General features: G+C 43.6%; 1 protein-coding gene across 1 annotated transcript in view; it reads right to left on the bottom strand.

Moving 5' to 3' along the window:
- The window catches only part of SNX30 (sorting nexin family member 30), a 49,177-nt gene that overhangs the window by 29,966 nt on the left and 2,043 nt on the right, over positions 1-17,168 (bottom strand). The window lies entirely within an intron of this gene.

The following is a 17,168-nucleotide window of genomic DNA, read 5'->3' as shown; positions in this document are numbered from 1 at the left end:
CAGCACTGCACTACAGGACAGTCACAGATCATACACTCCCACACCAGTGTCTATGCACATCTCCCTTTTAGAGCCGTAAGGCCAATGAAAACACTATTTTGCTTGAGAGGTCCTCATTCCCATCCTCCCAACTCCAAGAGTATCATCCAGTGCCTAGGGAAGACAGAGGCTAAAAGAACCATCAAGTGGCTATTTTAGGAAGGCACCCACAAGAGTTTGGGAAGTCTGTAATTCCTTGAAACTGACTCAGCAGCACAGGTAGGGGGGAACCAACAATAAAACTTTGTAGCCAACTTGGTACATTCCCACACCTCCAAGTCTCAGACTTTGATATAGAACAGTTACTCCATACAGCTAGTGTTTACTCCACTTTGCATAAACATCACAACTTCACATGTGTTCTCTGCTCTGGTTTTGTAGAAGAGGGAGCTGAAAGCATGTGACAAGTTATACAATATGTAGGAACATCTGATAACAGTATTAGAAAGTCCTGAAGATCCATGGCTCTTCTTTTCAGAGCAGAGAGGAGAGTTGTTTGTTTGTTTGACTAGTAGCACAAGAATAGGTTTATCCACAGAGTGTTACCCTTGTAAGGGCAAAGGTTCTTCTGGTTGCTGGACAGAGAAATGTCACAACAACTAAGCAGCACATTAACAAGAAGTGTTTTAGTTCTAGAATTACTGCTTAGCCCTAGCTTCACACGGTCTTTAAGTGGCTAAATGAAATGTGTTACCTTAGCAAAGCAATCCTGTTTAGGTAAGATTCTCTTTGTCCATCCATATTCCTTATGCAATTGTGATTTATGTTCCAGGTGGACAAAGGTAGTCCCTATCTTCAAAAGAAGTCTTCCTTTGTTCAAGGGTTCAGAATTACAGGAAAGACCTTCAAGTTAAAGCTATTTACAAAGGCCTGCCTTTGACAATGGCTAAGAACAGGGCTAAGTTCCTACCAGTCTTTGTCACAAACCCATTATGGGAGTACTGGGATTTTATAGACAGCCCCTCTGCCTGTTGCAGTCCTGCAGAACCATGGTAGCATTGCTTTTCACCTTGACAACTGCCTTATAAAGTAGGGAGAATAATGCCTCAGCCTAGACATTTTAGAAAAGGAGTGATCTAAACTATTGTCTGCTAACAGAGAGATTAGATGCATTCTCCCAGCTAATGCTCAGAAGATGAGATATTTCAGATTTAACTGGCAAGTGAGCAAGAATTGGAAGGTAGGCACTCAAATACTCTCTTTTGAGGGCAAAAGAGCGAGATGAGCATGGCACAGCTCATCAGCTCAGCCATGAGGTAGAGACTTTGAACTATACAAGTATCTGGCTCAGACTCAACGTAGCAGGAGCATGTACAACAGGAAGAAGCAATGCTACAATAACCCTGCAGATAAAGAGTTCTGTTGGAGTTACACAAACAAAATAAGCAGAAGACAGGATAAGATAGCAACAGGAGATGGCTTCACAAAAATCTACAGTTCAGCTAGACACGAGAATTTGGCTGAGCACAGTAAAGAGCAAAGCAAACCCTGGGACACTGCAATAGCTGTAGAGAAATCTGTTCCTGTTTCCAAAAGGAAAAGACAGCTCTTCATTGCCCATGTGCAATAAACATTAGTATAAGACAAGTTGTGCCAGAACCACAGCCAGTGAAATTCTAAGCTTCCAGTATGGAAATGAATTAACTTGTGGAAACAGCTTCAGCCTGGTTGCACAGGAGATCTCAAAAGCCTGTAACAAAACTCTTCCAAAAAGAGAGCTTAGAGAATATAATGCTTAAAATATGAAAAATCTGCATCAACATGTCAGAACAACTGGAGGAAGGACCAGAGATGGGGCTTGCAGCCACTTGCATAAAATTAGTGGCTTTCCTCACCAATTGTGTTGGGAGATAACAGTATCATACTACCATGTCTTGCACCTTTTAAGCAGGGCAGAGGTTTGTGAAGGATGGAATCCACTCCAATCTACTTGAGTGCATTCTTGCAGTCATGGGTCCTGTGGAGTGTCTCAGATCTTAAAATCAAGGCTGTGATAGTTTTACTTGATTTCAGCCATGGATGAAACACCCCAGATCTAGATAAAGTAAAGCTTCTAGACCAACTCTGGTTAGGAACAGGAGGGCTGCTAGCTGTGGTGGGGGAAAAGGACAAAGGATGTGTACACTGGAAGTACTACTGCGCTATACTGCCTCATCTGCGATGGCAGAAGCCTCCCGTGGCATCATGCCCTGCTACTTTGCCAGTGTTCTGCAGCTGAAGGCCAAGTTAGAAGCTAACTATTGGTCCTTAATGGGTAGAGCCTCTTAACTAACTGCACAAGGAACAATGCTTATGACTGCTGAACCTTCGTTTAACAGTAGGCAGCATCAGTTTGCTGAAGTCTTGTGCCTTTGCTAGAAAGAGGTAGGCTTTGAAGTGTCACAGCAGATGGCCTACCAATTTAAGTTGTCTCAGGCTGTAATCCTTTCAGCAGAGCACCTCCTCATCATGTTAATTGGCACTGGCTTTCTTCCATTGGACTTGGAGGATTTTTTGCATTTAGGGAAGCAAGACTGCATCATCTGTTCTAGTCTGCTTTTACCACAGAAAGAGGAGTATGTCCTGCAGAGCCTAGCAAGAAAGGAGATCTGCAGCCATCTGCATTTCTACCTGTCGGTGTAGTTATCACACCCACAAGCATTTGAAATACTGACTAGGTATTAATTGTTTTATATAACAAAGAGTCTGGCTTCAGTGCCAGGGACTCATGCATCACCTTTAGTGCACCCAGTAGCTACTCATCCACTGTGTTAAGTACATAACTGCATTATCAGAGATCAGCACAGTCCAAGTCCCAGCAGCTACCTACTGCTTACAGAGCTCTTCACAGAAAAATAAAGCCTTTTTGTCACAGCACCTGTTAGTCATAGTACAGTCAGCCTGCCATGAATCTGAGCAGGCCCACAGTGGGGAGAAGGGGAGGCTGCTTCTGGCAGCCAGGCAGATGGAATGGAGGACAGGTTCTGTCAAGACATTCTTGAAGTCTTGCAGACTATTCATGAAGACTTCCTCAAGTTTCAATGCTTTTCTAAAGCAAAGATCCTTAGTCTCTGTCCCTCACCTCCTCAGGCCAGTCTCATAACTTTGTCACCTGCTGAAGCAGGTCAGATGAAGGTCTAGCAAGGCCTGGATCACAACTTACAGTAGAAACAGTATGACATTCAGACCTTCAGGTTCATGATGTACTGGTTAAGCACTAGGATTTGTGCACAGCTGTACAATCGCCTACAGGCAGACTCTTCACACATTCGTATGGAATTTGTAGGATTCCTCAAGACATCCAAATTTATGGGTACATGAGATCAGATGACTCTAGCACCACGTTTGGTTTCCTACAGTGCAGAGCAAGTAGGAACTAACTGCCTGTGTTGGAAATGCATGTGCCCTGCCAACTACGCAGGCTGCTATCTGGTAAGGGAGCAGCTTCACATTCTTTCGTTGTGTTATGCAGCCCAAACACCTTGACTAGTTACCCTGCCCAGAAACAGATACTAAATCTATCAAGAAGTTCACTTCATCCAAGTTTAGAATTCAGCTGAATTTTATAAACTTGAAGTATGCATGTGAATTGTAAAATGAGCTGGGAAGTTTCCAGCTGATCTCATTCTCTCCCTCCTTCACTCTCCCAGGAGATTTTCCAAGACTCTAGATTGACAGAGCAGCTTGGATCCACATAAAGTAAAACCTCAAGAGCTTGGTATTCAGTCTTCTGGATGGCAGCCTCCCCCAGTGGAGCAGTACACACCAGAGAAAGCATCCAGGATTCAGCCCTGGAAGATTAAAAATGGGTTTAAAATTCTGCAGTATTGGCTTATTGTCAAGTGAAGATCATGCAGTCTCCTGTTAAGTGCAGCTAGTCAATACTGCAGCTTCTACAAACTCAATGTTAATTTTCACCTATCCTGCCTTAGCAAGCATACGGCTTAACCAGATAGCTTGGCTATCTAAGCTTCCATGAAGGAAGCGGGAGAGGTGGTTCAGCTAGGTCTTCCGACCAGATAAACTCATCTCTGGAGACAGTTAGCCTGCAACCACCTGGTGTTGCAAGCACATTGCTCTCATTCAACAAGTATTAGGTAACAGTAACAGACATTTAGAAATGTTGCTGTTTAGAGGCAAGTGCTGCACTTAATCCCAAATATCCCTGCCTAACTCAAGGACCTTACAGGCAGGCCTATACCACTCCTAGAGTCTCACTGCTTCACTTCTGAAATTCAGAGTTCTGCACCTTTCTCGGTGTTTCAAGATCTTACATTGCTTTTTGCCATCCATTTCCAGAGAGACACAACCACAGATACAGTCATATTGAGGGGACAGTGATTCCACACAACAATTGCAGCTGGTTTTTGGAACAGTCTTACCTTCATACTTGCAGTACATGACAATAACTCATAGCAGAATTGCTGCTGGTGACTGGAAAACTAAAATTGTTTAGATGTAAATATTCCTAAGAACACCTAAAAGTTCGCATTAACTTGGCTTTCACAGACCTGCTTATAGCACTAATTCTCTCATCCCAGCAAGTTTTGAAAGCAGGTATTTTTTGTTTATAGAGTTCTCTGCCATCAGCCTGTACAGGTCAGCTCTGCATAGAAAGAGAAAGCACCTTTCCATCCTCCAGTCCATGGGGAACAGTTCATCTGTCACTGACAGCATAGTATCCTATTAGATCCTGCTGAGCATTTGTATAGTGAAATTTCAGTCTGCACAAGACCATTATCCAATACCAACCACAGACAAATACCTTCTCTTCAGATGGAGTACAAGGGAAGAACAGGTTTTTGCTTCCCCTTTATATATGTTCAGCTCCATTCTCTACCAGACATCAGCATCATACTTTACTTACTACAGGTCACCTTTGTTTCCCCACACGTATCTGAGGTAGATATGAGATACTGCATGTCCCCTGCTCTTGCACTGTCTTTGGGCAGCTACTTTAAGGCAAGAGTGACCAAAGTGGGGGATCCAGACTGCAAAGAAGGGGGAATGCTCTGGACACAGTAGAGGTGGGAGGATAAGGCAGCAGTATTGCTCTACAAGGTTTAAAAAAAAAAAAAAAAAAAAAGAAAAACCACAGTTAAACTCCAAAAACCCTATTCATTCCCAGGAGCAAGTAACACTTTTCTACACTGATCCACAAACAAGACAGTGCTAAGTTGTATTTTGACAAGAACTGTGACAATCAACTTCTAAGGCTGGGCCTACCCTCCTTGGAAAGGGTAAGTGGTTACACACACACCAACTCCTGACATACTTCTCCAGTAACGGGAAGGAGAGTACAGTCTGTGTGGGTATACTCACAAGGAATAAGATTATACCCTCAGAACTGGTCAGCATTTTCCACTCTTATCAATCATCTAGAATCAGACTGCAAGGTTGAGGCTATTTTAAGAGCAATACAGACTAAGCTCAAAGCAGAAGAAGTTCTTCTTTCTCTTACCTGGAAATGTGTCAGCAGAAGAGGGACAGTGCTGTGTGTTGAGGAAATAAGCCCAGATTTTTAGTTCCCATTCCTGGAGGGTAGTCTGTGGGCCCTGCAGTGTTGGGCAGAAAGCCCCTAACTTTAATGGTGCATGCATACCACACCTGGTCCAAGCCTCACGTCTACAGTTCCAGCAGTGCCACTGGTATTCTGCTCATCTAACCAAAAAGCCGCTAAATAAAGACTCAATCAATTTGCTCTCAGGATATTTTAAATAGGTGTCACAGTACAGCATGCTGCCAAGCTGTGTGTCTGATGACTTTGTTCTGGAGTTCATCACTCGAACTAGTGTTTCTGCTCTGTAGGTCAGAGTTGCCTGGAGACAGGCTGCTTAGTATCACTGAAAAAAATTAAAAAAAAAAAAAAAAGAATTTCAGATGCAGCAGCTGATCATAACAGCATGGAATTTGGTACCACTCAAGACCAGGTTGGTATCACACTTGAAATAGTGTTTCTTTGCACTATGGTTGGACAGAGAAACACTGGAACAAGCTTCACAGAGACACTACAGGATTGACATAAGCACTTTCCAAGGCTTCTCATGCAGGTCATGGGATTCCCACCTCTTCCCTGAGGCTAACAGCCAAGTTTTATAGGATGGATTATTTTACTTTGTGGTTTGTTTTCCCATAAATCATCACAGTTAAGCTAACCAGAGCAAGAATGTGGGCATAGAAGCGTTTTCTGCAAACAGGATTTTCAGCAAGAGCAATAAGCCATCTCCTACCTCTGTTGCTGAAGTCTTCAGGGATTCACTACAATACAGCTCTGTGCACAGGGGCAAAGGGGGGTGTCACAAGGAGGTGTCAAGTACCACACCAGACCATCTGTTCATACAGTCTGGCTACATGTCTGTCTTCTCACAGAGTCCTTAAGAGGGTGGCCTCTTTTCCTAGTCTGGAAAGGGAACTGTGCAATATCACACTAAAGCTAAATGTGGTTCAGGTTACACTCTAAAAATGAGGATCATGAGTGGCATCTCACAGATGCTTTACAGCAGTCGATACAAGTCCTTCAATATTAGTAATATACCATGTTACTGTGCTACTTTGTGCACAAAATGTCAAAAGGCTTTGGGGGCCAGGCATTTGGCAGATGAAATGGGTTATTTGGAGCAGACATTAATTAGGCAAAATGTAAGACATATTTTTGTCTTACTAACTCTCACTAACCTGACATGTCCTTCCCCATATCCTTTGAATAGGAAGGAAAAGTGCAAGGAGTAACTGGACACTTAGAGCTCCCTTGCTGTGGCAAGGTATTTTAAACGCAAAGAGGTATTTTAAAACATCCACAGGATGAACCGTTCTCTTGGAAGAAATGGTCCCAGATCCAAAGTTAGCTTCTACATCTGTTTACAAAACACTAAAGTCCTTGCAGAAAGCTTTATCTATCTTCCTAAGCAAAAAGTCAGTCTGGCAACTGTCCAGCAAGATCAGTTCATTTATGTTTCAGCTGTAGGAAGTGGTAGAAAAGTGATTGTGACCTGAAGGAAAGCAAGGAAGTTTAACATTCGGGCAGCCTTGGATTTGCATCCTGTAGGAGAACTAAAGGTTCTCTCTTCCTTCCGCAGTTCTCAGTAGAAGGCAACAGGCACCAGCTCCACGATCTTCAGAGCTCAAAGATCTCCACAAATGGCAGAAGCTAGCCCTCTTCAGAAACATTTAGCAAAATGTGGGCCTTTTGAGTCACGTCTCCAGTTACTCTCCTCTAGCTCTGTTAAGTTCCATGTCTATCTGCAAGGGGATTGTTTCAAGAGTATTGTTTGTTACAAGACTTGAATTATTATCAGAAGGGTTCTGCGTCTGCGTGCACAGGAACATCATAACTCATCTTAACATGCCAAAGAGCACCTTGTTAATGAACAAGCTTAACACACCCAGTGTTTTGTTTAAAGCTTCATTTTCAGAACCTGAGCTCTGACCTTCTAAATAGCAAAGCAGCAGCCAGGATTCAGACCACGAGCAGGAAAACTTGAATCCAGCATATGACTAGGAATCATTCCCAATCCAAGAAGCCAGATTTATATCTGATTACAGATGGAACAGTTTGTTAAGCTTGTCCAAACTAAACTGCTTTCTCCTAGAAACATACAGCTTTGTGTTAAAGCTCTGCAGACATACTATGCAGCAGGTTTTTTCCTGTTCATGATCTAGAAGTAAGTTTACTGCATCAACAGTTATCCAGGTATCTACTGTCATCAAAGTACCAATTTGGCTGAGATGTTTTTGAGAGCAAATAGTACTATTTTTTAAATGTCAGCAGATTCAAAGGACCAGGAAGAAGCAGCAAGAAGAAACAGGAAGAAAAGAGATGACAGAGGGCTGAAAAGCACTGTAGTATCCTGGCAAACACTTCATTTAAACCAGCAAGAATACACCTCCGTATTGCGTTACTATGTGGGTTTCTTCATGCTCACTGTTTTAGATGAGTTGCATTAGCATTTCCCCACACAAGATTGGAGGGATTTCGTAACAGCAAGGCAGACTGACGAGACATCACTGTGCAAGTAAAGAAGGCAGAGATGTTCAAAGGGAGAACTGATGTTTTCATCTCAAACCCCAGAAGAGCTTGAGGAGCGTGCTCTTGAAGGAGCTCTCAGAGTTAGTTTACGCAGGTGCGATTTAAGGGATAGCCCTCCACCACGTTTGCTGACAAATGAAACATTTTCCAGCAGAAAGGCATTTGCTCCCAGAGGGGCAGAGTAAACAAAGTGCGTATCTGTTGGAAGAAAAAAAAATCCAAAACAAAATCCACACAGTATGACCACTTCACTCCCTGCTTTAAGGGGAGCAAGTGAGGAAAAGCAGTCATGTAGTATTTCCTCACAGTATGAAAAGTATCTGTAGAGACTGATAGAGGGAAGAAACAAAGCATGAGATCTACAGACTAATCCATCTATAGAAACACTGTTTATTTATATGGCCTAGGCTGCCACTGCAACACATATAGGTGTTTGGCACACTTGGCTTCGAGTGAAGTATACTGATCAGGAGCAAGCTAGTCAGCACACTGAAAGTCAACATACCAATCCTGAAGAGGCCAGGCTGATGACTGGCAATAAACAGTGTGGATTAAAGTTTTCCAGGGGTTTTCTTGGCGACAATCCAAAGCACAGCTTCGTCTTGGCAGTATCCAAGATTTTCACTTACAATTTGCCTTATAATAGCATCTAAAAAGCTACAGCAAAGGTGCCAGTTGTACCCAGATAAGCATGAGAATCAGTATTGTCTGGGATAGTCTATCACTTATTCCCACATGGCAGCACTTTCACCACTGAACCAGTCGCAAGTAGCTGTTGCTAACACCAGCTGCAGCAGTGGGGGGGGAAGAGGCTTCTCTGCCCTTGAACAACACCTGCACTGCAGCATATTCCTTTCAAGGAACATATCCCATCATTCAAGCTCACTGGAAAAGTGAGGCCAACTATGCAGATAGACTTTAAGACAGGTGTTTTTATACCCTAGGAGGCCCTTCGGAAGTACAGCAAGTTCCATTCAAGCAGTGTAAGGCAACACTTTCCCATGAGAACAGGGCACCGAACCAGCATTGTAACAGCTCTCCTGGTAGATGTGACAGAGGGAAGCTTCACCCCTTGCTAGTATTTGGCTTTGAGAGGCTACTAGCTACTCTCATCAGATATGCAGAGTTAGGGTGGTTTAAAAGAGGTTGTTTTGGGGGTTTTTCAGACTTACAGTTTGAGATTAGAGCACAGACTAAGAATCAGGATTAAAGTACGTGCTTCAGTAAGCCATCCCATCACTGACAACACTACAGACCACTGCAACTATTATTTTCCAAGATAGGCAGATAGATTGTCATCCTAACAGTAGAGTCTGCACTCCTTAATCTGAGGGCATAATCTAGAAGAAAGTAAAGCCAGTTGCTATTGACATTTTGTTCATTCTCCTAGAGAATAGAGTACTATGCATTTTTGTGATGCCTTTGCTCCCACACACTGGTATGGTTCTCTTCAACCTAAGATACATAAAACCGCAAACTTGAGTCCAGCAAAAGCCCATCTTTAGGGGTTAGAGACACCACCAGTTTCACTCCCAGAGTAATCTGTCACCTACTGCTTATTGCTTCATAGAAGCAGCAGTGTAGAAGCTCTGAATGTGGCTGTAAGACAGTGACGTTCTCCAAAGGACTTTATGCTTTGAAGATGACACTACAGATCTTGGCTGAGCTCTTTCCTTGCCTGTTATATGAATTTTGGATTATTGCCTTTATTTTCAGAACAATTTCAGCTAGTTCCACTAACCTGCGTCACCTACACACTTATTCAGATAGATACTTTGTGATTTATGTGAAATATTTGGTTGAGAATCAACAGTTTTGGCATTATAGCATCACTTACAGCTGAAGGCAACACCTCCTTCTGCCCCCCTCCCCCCCAATTTAGAAAATAAAACACGTGCCATAAATTCATCTGTCAATAAACCATTTAAGTTGGACTGGCATTGGGAATGCTAATTCATTAAGCATTGCAGCTCACTGGATTTGTTTTTCATCATCAATTGGTCATTGCAGTATTGCTAATAGCTACCTTGCTGTCAGTTATTGCCATTAGTAACCAGGAGAGAAACAGGTCCCCCACAGGTTTTTTGAGAATTTACTACAAATAAAATCTTACTAAGAGTAAATTCACTCAGCTTTAGCTCAGGGTTGCAGCTGCTACCACCTCCAAGGTGGAGTTTGGAGCTTTCTGCCCCATTTCATCCAAGTGATGGGAGTAGTTTTCCCCTGCTACAAGAGCTTGGGGTCTCAGCTGCACTGCAAACCCGGCTGTGGCAGTCAAGTCAGCCACAGCTTAAAGAGTCAGTACAGCTCAGCATTTAAGATCTTGCTCAAGGTCAGCAGAGAACAAGCCTCAGTGAAGTTACTTCTGAGAAATACACAAGATCAAATGCCATTTTTAATTGGTGTACTGTCTTCTGCAGACTGAAATCAGATGCAAGTTACAATCTCAAAGATGCAGGCTAGGTGTTGCAAGTAGGTTTTCACATAGCAGAACTGAGTTAAGTCTCACCACACCATAAGAGCTCCCATCTTCTCTCCCGACCTACTTTACAGAAACCAGCCTCTGCAGTCAGATAAGGAAGAGAATGGCTACTGTGACAGCCAGACAACCTGTTTGAGATACCACAAGAGTAGCCCACAATGCTAGATCAGGACAATAGTTTACAGGTTAATCTAGGAACTGATGTCTCCCAGATCACAGTGTGTCAATAGGAAAGCCTCAGCCTTTATCCTCTGCCCCTCCCATCATTAATTACAGGGACATGCTGCTTGAGGCTTACCACAAACCACTGAGGCACCAATAAGAGAATGAAGTGCCCACACAGCCATAAAAAGAGTTTCTTAACCTATCTGGTTATCTCTTTTCCCCCACAAAAGAGCTCAGAGAGCATCCAGCAACTCAGGTAGGCTTGAGGCATTCCAGCACAGGCATGCCAGAGGATTCTTTCCAACCACAAAGCTTAACTTTTTCCACCATGGCTGACACAGTATTGCCAAGATTCACCATTCTGAAATCTGGCTGAAGAACCCAGTTCCTCTACATACGTTTTGAATATCTGTTTTCAATACTCTGTCTCATGAAGTATGAAGCAATACTGTTGAAAAGATCATGAAAGCTGTGTAACACCGAATTCAACCTCAAAGTATACCACTCCCTCCATTAAGCTGAAATAAGAACCACAAAGTAATACTGTTATACAGTAGAAGCTATGTTCAATTTTACCAGATGGAAAGATAAAAAAAGTAACGGTACTAAGATAGTTATGTTGATGCAACTGTTTGTCCCAAGTTAAGTGCTAGCTATCCTTCATCTTGTTCAGAAAAGAGGGGAACTGCCAATTCCAGAGAAACTCGCTGTACTGGGAAGTTGTGGATCAAAGAGACCACTGAGTACAGTTTTACAACAGTACTTGACCACCTACATTGTAAGATACCATTAAAGCACCCTTACCAATAAATCCTATTTCTGTAAATAAAGGCAACTCAGCAAGCACACCAATGCGTATGTGCTTTTACACCATAAACACCAGAGTGGCTATAAGCAAAAAGCCCACAAGCACTATCTTTTCAGTAAGGTACCATGGTATTACCCTATTCAAGTGATACAATGAGTCTGAGATGACATAGATAAAGTAGTTCTAGTTACCACCATTTGAAAGATGGGAAACTGGATTCAGCCAGCAGCTTGGCCAGAGCACTGATGGCAAGATGAAAGCCATGCTAGGTTTAAGTCAGTTCCTCTAACTACGAGACTAGAAAAGAGTATGCACACATGCACACAGTGCAACAGGAGAAAAGACAGCAGTTCCTTTAAACAAGATGACAACTAAGCTCAGCCTTTGAGAGCTGATGGCCCAATTATGAAGCACATGGCAGACAAGTGCTCGTACCACCATGCTTCAGTGATTTAACATGCATTTACTATGCAATGTAATCTCCCCATTAAGCGCAGTGACTGGGGGAAGAGAACCGCAGGATTTCCCAAAAGCCAGGAAAACAGCTTCATAAATAGGTAAATTCTGGAGCAGTTAGGAGACAGTTCAACCAAACTAGCAATCCTGCTGTCCTAGGTGAAAAACAACATTCCTGTGTCCTTCAAGCACTTCTTGTGCAGAAGGACAGGGATTTACTGGAAGAAGCCTCATTCACGGGTCCTGAGAGGCAACTTAAATCACAATGATATTTGCTGGAGGGACAACACAGCAGAGGTGACATCATCTAGAAGGTTTCTGAAGTGCCTTGATAACAACTGCCTGACAGAGGTGATTGATAAGCTGATGAGGGGAGATGCTTACAAAGAGGAAGAACTGGTCAGGGATGTGAAGGTAGAGGGCTGCCTTGACCACAGTAGCCATGAGCTGGTGGAGTTTGTGATCCTGAGAGGATGGAGCAAAGCGAACAGCAGGATCACACCACCAGACTTCCAGGGAGCAGACTTTGGCCTCTTCAGGGATCTTCTAGGAAGAGGGCATGTGGCCCTGGAGAGGCATCCAGGAGAACAAGTTAGTTTTCAAGGAACACCTCTCCAGCCCCAATACTGATCCATCCCAATGAGCAGGAAATCAAGCAAAGGTGGCTGGAGACCTGCATGAATGAACATTGAGCTCCAGACTAAACTCAACTATAAAAAGCAAGCCTAAAAAAGGCAGTAGCAGGCACAGTTGACCCAGGAGGACTATAAAGACAATATCTGAGCATGCAGGGATGGGTTTAGTGGGATTGAATCACATCTGGCAGAGGATGGGAACAGCCAACAAGGAAGGCTCTACAGGTACATCAGCAGCAAAACAAAGAATAAGGAAAATGCATTCCTGATGGGGCAGAGCATCTGATGACAAGGGACACAGATAACACCAAAGTATTCAGTGCTTTCTTTGCCTGAGTCTTTATGGGGATGACCAGTCTTCAGGAATCCCAGGCCCCTGAGCCCTGTGGGGAAGTCTGGAACAAGGCAAATTCACCATCAGTGGGGAAGGACCAGGTTAGGGAGCATTTCAATAAACCGGACAGACATAAGCCATGATGAGATGGACTCACAAGTGCTGAGGGAGCTGGATGATGCCACTGTAATGACACTTTCAATTATCTTATCCTTATTACAGTGATGAGGGGAGGTTCCTGAGGACTGGAAGAAACCAAGTGTCACTCCTGTCTTCAGGAAGGCAGATACAGGGAACAACAGGCCAGTCAGCCTCACCTCAATCCCTGGAAAGGCAATTGAGCAAATACTGGAAACCATTTCCAAATACACAGAGGACACGGTGATGAGAAGGCAGCATGGGCTTAAGGGAAGTCATGCTTAACCAACCCAACATCTGCTATGAAGATATGATTGGCCTGGTGTGCAAGAAGAGAGTTTTCATGTGGTTCATTTCAACTTCAAGAGGGCTTTCAACACTGTCTCCCATAATATCTTCCTAGACAAGCTGATGATGTACAAGCTAGGCAGATGTACAGCAAAGTGGACTGAAAACTGGCTGAATTGCTGGGCTCAAAGGGTTGTGATCCCACAAATTCCAGCTGGAGAGTAGTCACTGTGGACTACACCAGCAGACAGTAATAGGGCCATTACTGTTTAACACCTTCATTAACAACCTAAATGATGGGACATTACATCCTCAGCAAATGTGCCAAGGATACAGAACTGAGTGGAGTCTTTGATACATCAGATGGTTGTAATGTCATTCAGAGGGACTGACAGGTACTTCATGAAATTCAACTTGAGGAAATGCAAAGTCCTGCACATGGCAGGAATAATCCCGTGTAACAGTATGTGCTGGGGGCTGACTCACTGAAAAGCAGCTCAGCAGAAGAAAAAAAACCACCCAACAAAACCAACCACCCACCCACAAACCAACCCACACCACACACACCAGATCCCAATGGAAAAGTTGACCATAAGCCAACAACATGCCTCATGGCAAAGGCGGCCAACAATCTGGAGAGAAGAATGCTCAGAGGATCTTACCAATATGGATAAATACCTGGTGAGAGGGTGCACCTGATGGGGTGGTGACAGACTCTTTTCAGTGGATCCAACAACAACAGAACAAGAGAAAATGGGCACAAACTGAAATACTGGAAGTTTCACTTAAACATGAGAAAGAAATTTTACTTTGAGGGTGACTGAATGCAGGAAACAGGTTACACAGAGAGACACTCAAAAACCAATTTCACAGTGTACCAGGCAGCCTGTTCTAGCTAACCCTCCTCTGAACCGAGGGGTTGGACTATACGACATCCAGAGGTGCCTTCCAGCCTCAACTTCTCTGTGATTGTCAGTTTCCCATTCCTGCAGATTGGAACTAAGATCAACTCATCCATACTGACATTGTTTCGCAAGTTCACCAACTTCAGTTCCCGACTTTCTGTAGTCCTCAGTGTCTCCCAAGACTGAGACTTTACCTCCACCTTGCTTTAAGAACAATACATGGTGCTGGTCTAACAGGTCTCATTTAGCCAGAGAAGGAAGAGGTTTGTAGAAGCTCAGGCAGATCTATTTTAAACTTTCAGATTATACTGCAAACTGGTTTCATCTGTGGGTGGATAAAGTTAAGAGCAATAATTATAAACTAGCAACCAAGGAGGCTGGAAGTAGAGCTCCAGACTCTCATTTTTTGTTGGAGAACTTCCAGGCTCCCTTCCACAATATGAGTGCCAAGTAACAGCACTCTAACAAACATACGAAGTATTTATACTTTATCAGGTGCTAATATAGGCCTATGGGTTCACAAGGGTGGTAGCTTGGAAGCAGATAAGCAAGGGGTCACAGGCAAGCAATAGTTTTCAGTCGGTAAACAGAAGTTTGCAGTAGGAGTTTCAATGTCCATCCCCATGAACTAGCAAATTCAAGCTACGCATACACTACAAGCCTGGTATTCCACATCAGCTGTGCCTGATATACATACTACCTGTAAAACAGCACTGAAGCTCACTTTAGCTGTCTAGTCTTAACAGAGCCAAATACAAAGCATGGGCATCTTCAAAGAAGAAAAGCTGAACAGGCTACAGGTAGCTGGCCACAAGTACAGTGTGAGGTAGCCAGAGATGCCTGTAAGAGGACAAGGGAGTCTGAGCCCTAGGACAGGTGGGATATTAAAGCTTTTGGAGTGATAGAGTCCTGACTCCCAGCCTATCAGGTAATTGCCAGTCTCAAGGCAGACCGTAGCAAGAGCAGCCAAATCACCCTGTTAGGAAGATAGTCTCATGACACAAGTCTAGAGGGACTACAAGGATCACAGCTAGAAGACTGCAGGAGTAAGCCATACAGAGCACTTTCTTTCCAATACTGCACAGCCTGGCACTTCCGACACTTAGCAGCATGCTATTAAACCTGCACAGCCTCAGTGGGGCTGCATCCTGAGTCTTATCATGCTCCTACAACCATTTGTGTACAACTACTACTTTTCACCTCCACAGAATAACATCTACTTTTCACCTCTGCTCTGAACTCAGTAACCTACTAATAATGCCTTTTCTCCCCAGTGTCAAAGTGTTTGTCCTAGTGCACAGGGCAGATTCACAATCGAAAGTGACAAACTAGTGAACTGGAGTCAAGTAGTCACATGCAAGCAAAACTTCCTTATTTTAATTTTTAAGGGAAAAAAAACCAGAAATACACACTGACACTTCCCCATTTGTCTTAACCTTCCTCTGCAGAGGATCTGCTCTGAAAAGCAGATCTCAACTACCTTGCATGCCTTCCAAAAGCTCTGTAAGAGAGCAAGACCTCATTTTTACAACTAACTCTGCAACAGACCCTGCCATGCAATCTGAGGGATTGTTTCCCTCTCACCCGATGTCAAAAACACTGCTTAGGTTCAACTTTAGCTATCTCCTTATTTGGAGGCAAGGATAAAGGGAGAATAAGCTTGAAAAAGCTGATGGTGGTCAGGTATCAGGACAAACAATGTTTTATGTAATTAGGCTTCAGAGGAACAGAATGTTTTATGGAAAGATCTGGCCAATACAGAAATGCTTCAGAGACAAGAATCTACAACTCAAGTGTTTCATGTTTGCTGCAGAATCACTGGGAAAGCCAAGTACTTAGCCAGAAATGTCCATTTCATTTAAGAGGTTAGATGCTGCTCAGACGTCAAGATTTCCTGGCTCCTAAAACAGCATCTTCATCCCGACTTGTAGGCTGAGAGCTATTTCAGACAATGAAAGCTCTGCAGCCCTCGTTGTAAGAGTCAGAAAACTTGAGACTAGTCTACTTAGAGGCCCTCAGAACCAAGGAAGCCACAGAGAGCAGCACAGGTTTTCCTTCCCTTTCCCATGATCTAGTGCTCTAGTAGCATTAGCCACTGTTCTTAAACAGCAACCAAAGGTTTATGACTTCAAAGTTCAACAGGGTCTAAGCTACTAGATTATTCCCTTGTTTGAATCAAAAACCAACAGGAGACACACAGGCAGTGTTCCTGTCCTCCAGGTTCCTCTGGAGTAGTGTTCTTACTCAGCGGCTCCAAAAAAGCAAGGAAAGCATGCTTTAAAGAATGCAGAGGAGTGGTGGCAGAGGTTCAACCACTTCAGGCTGCACATCTGTGGCCTTGGAAACTGAAGCACTGCTTTACAGACAGGCAACTTCCCTTACTTGTGCACTTTCTCCTCTCAGAGGATTTCAGTCTTAAGTACTTTTATCTTTCAGCAGTGTTTAGGAAGTATTTGCTCAGAGCAGGTAAGAAGAACCCAGAAAAAGTCATCCAGTTCATGGTGATGGGTCAGCCATTGCCACTACCCCCCTGCCAGAGGGACATCCTACTACAGGCCTGATAATGGACAGTGGCCCTTACAGAACTTGACTCAGAGCCACTTTGAAGCAGGAGACTTCCACCCAAACTTCACCAGACTCTCCAGAAAGGACCGGAGAGCAGATGACCACAGCTCCTATACAAGAATCAATAAAGAACAGCTGCAGAGCTTTAAGCCCAAGTCAGACTTGAATACTGACCTCCCTCCATTACCCAGCTATTGGAACTATCCACACATTGTCAGTTGATTAACGAGCCAGCCTTTCAAGAGATTAATGACCCACCACCAGAGATTAAGACCAAGAGACATACTAACCACCTAAAAGGCAGTTTTACCTATTTACCTCCACTTACCATTATCTCTCTCTAGACTA

Source organism: Grus americana, chromosome Z (genome assembly GCF_028858705.1).
Source record: "Grus americana isolate bGruAme1 chromosome Z, bGruAme1.mat, whole genome shotgun sequence".
In the NCBI taxonomy this organism is placed as follows: Eukaryota; Metazoa; Chordata; class Aves; order Gruiformes; family Gruidae; genus Grus; species Grus americana.
This window is presented reverse-complemented; position numbering and strand designations above follow the sequence as displayed.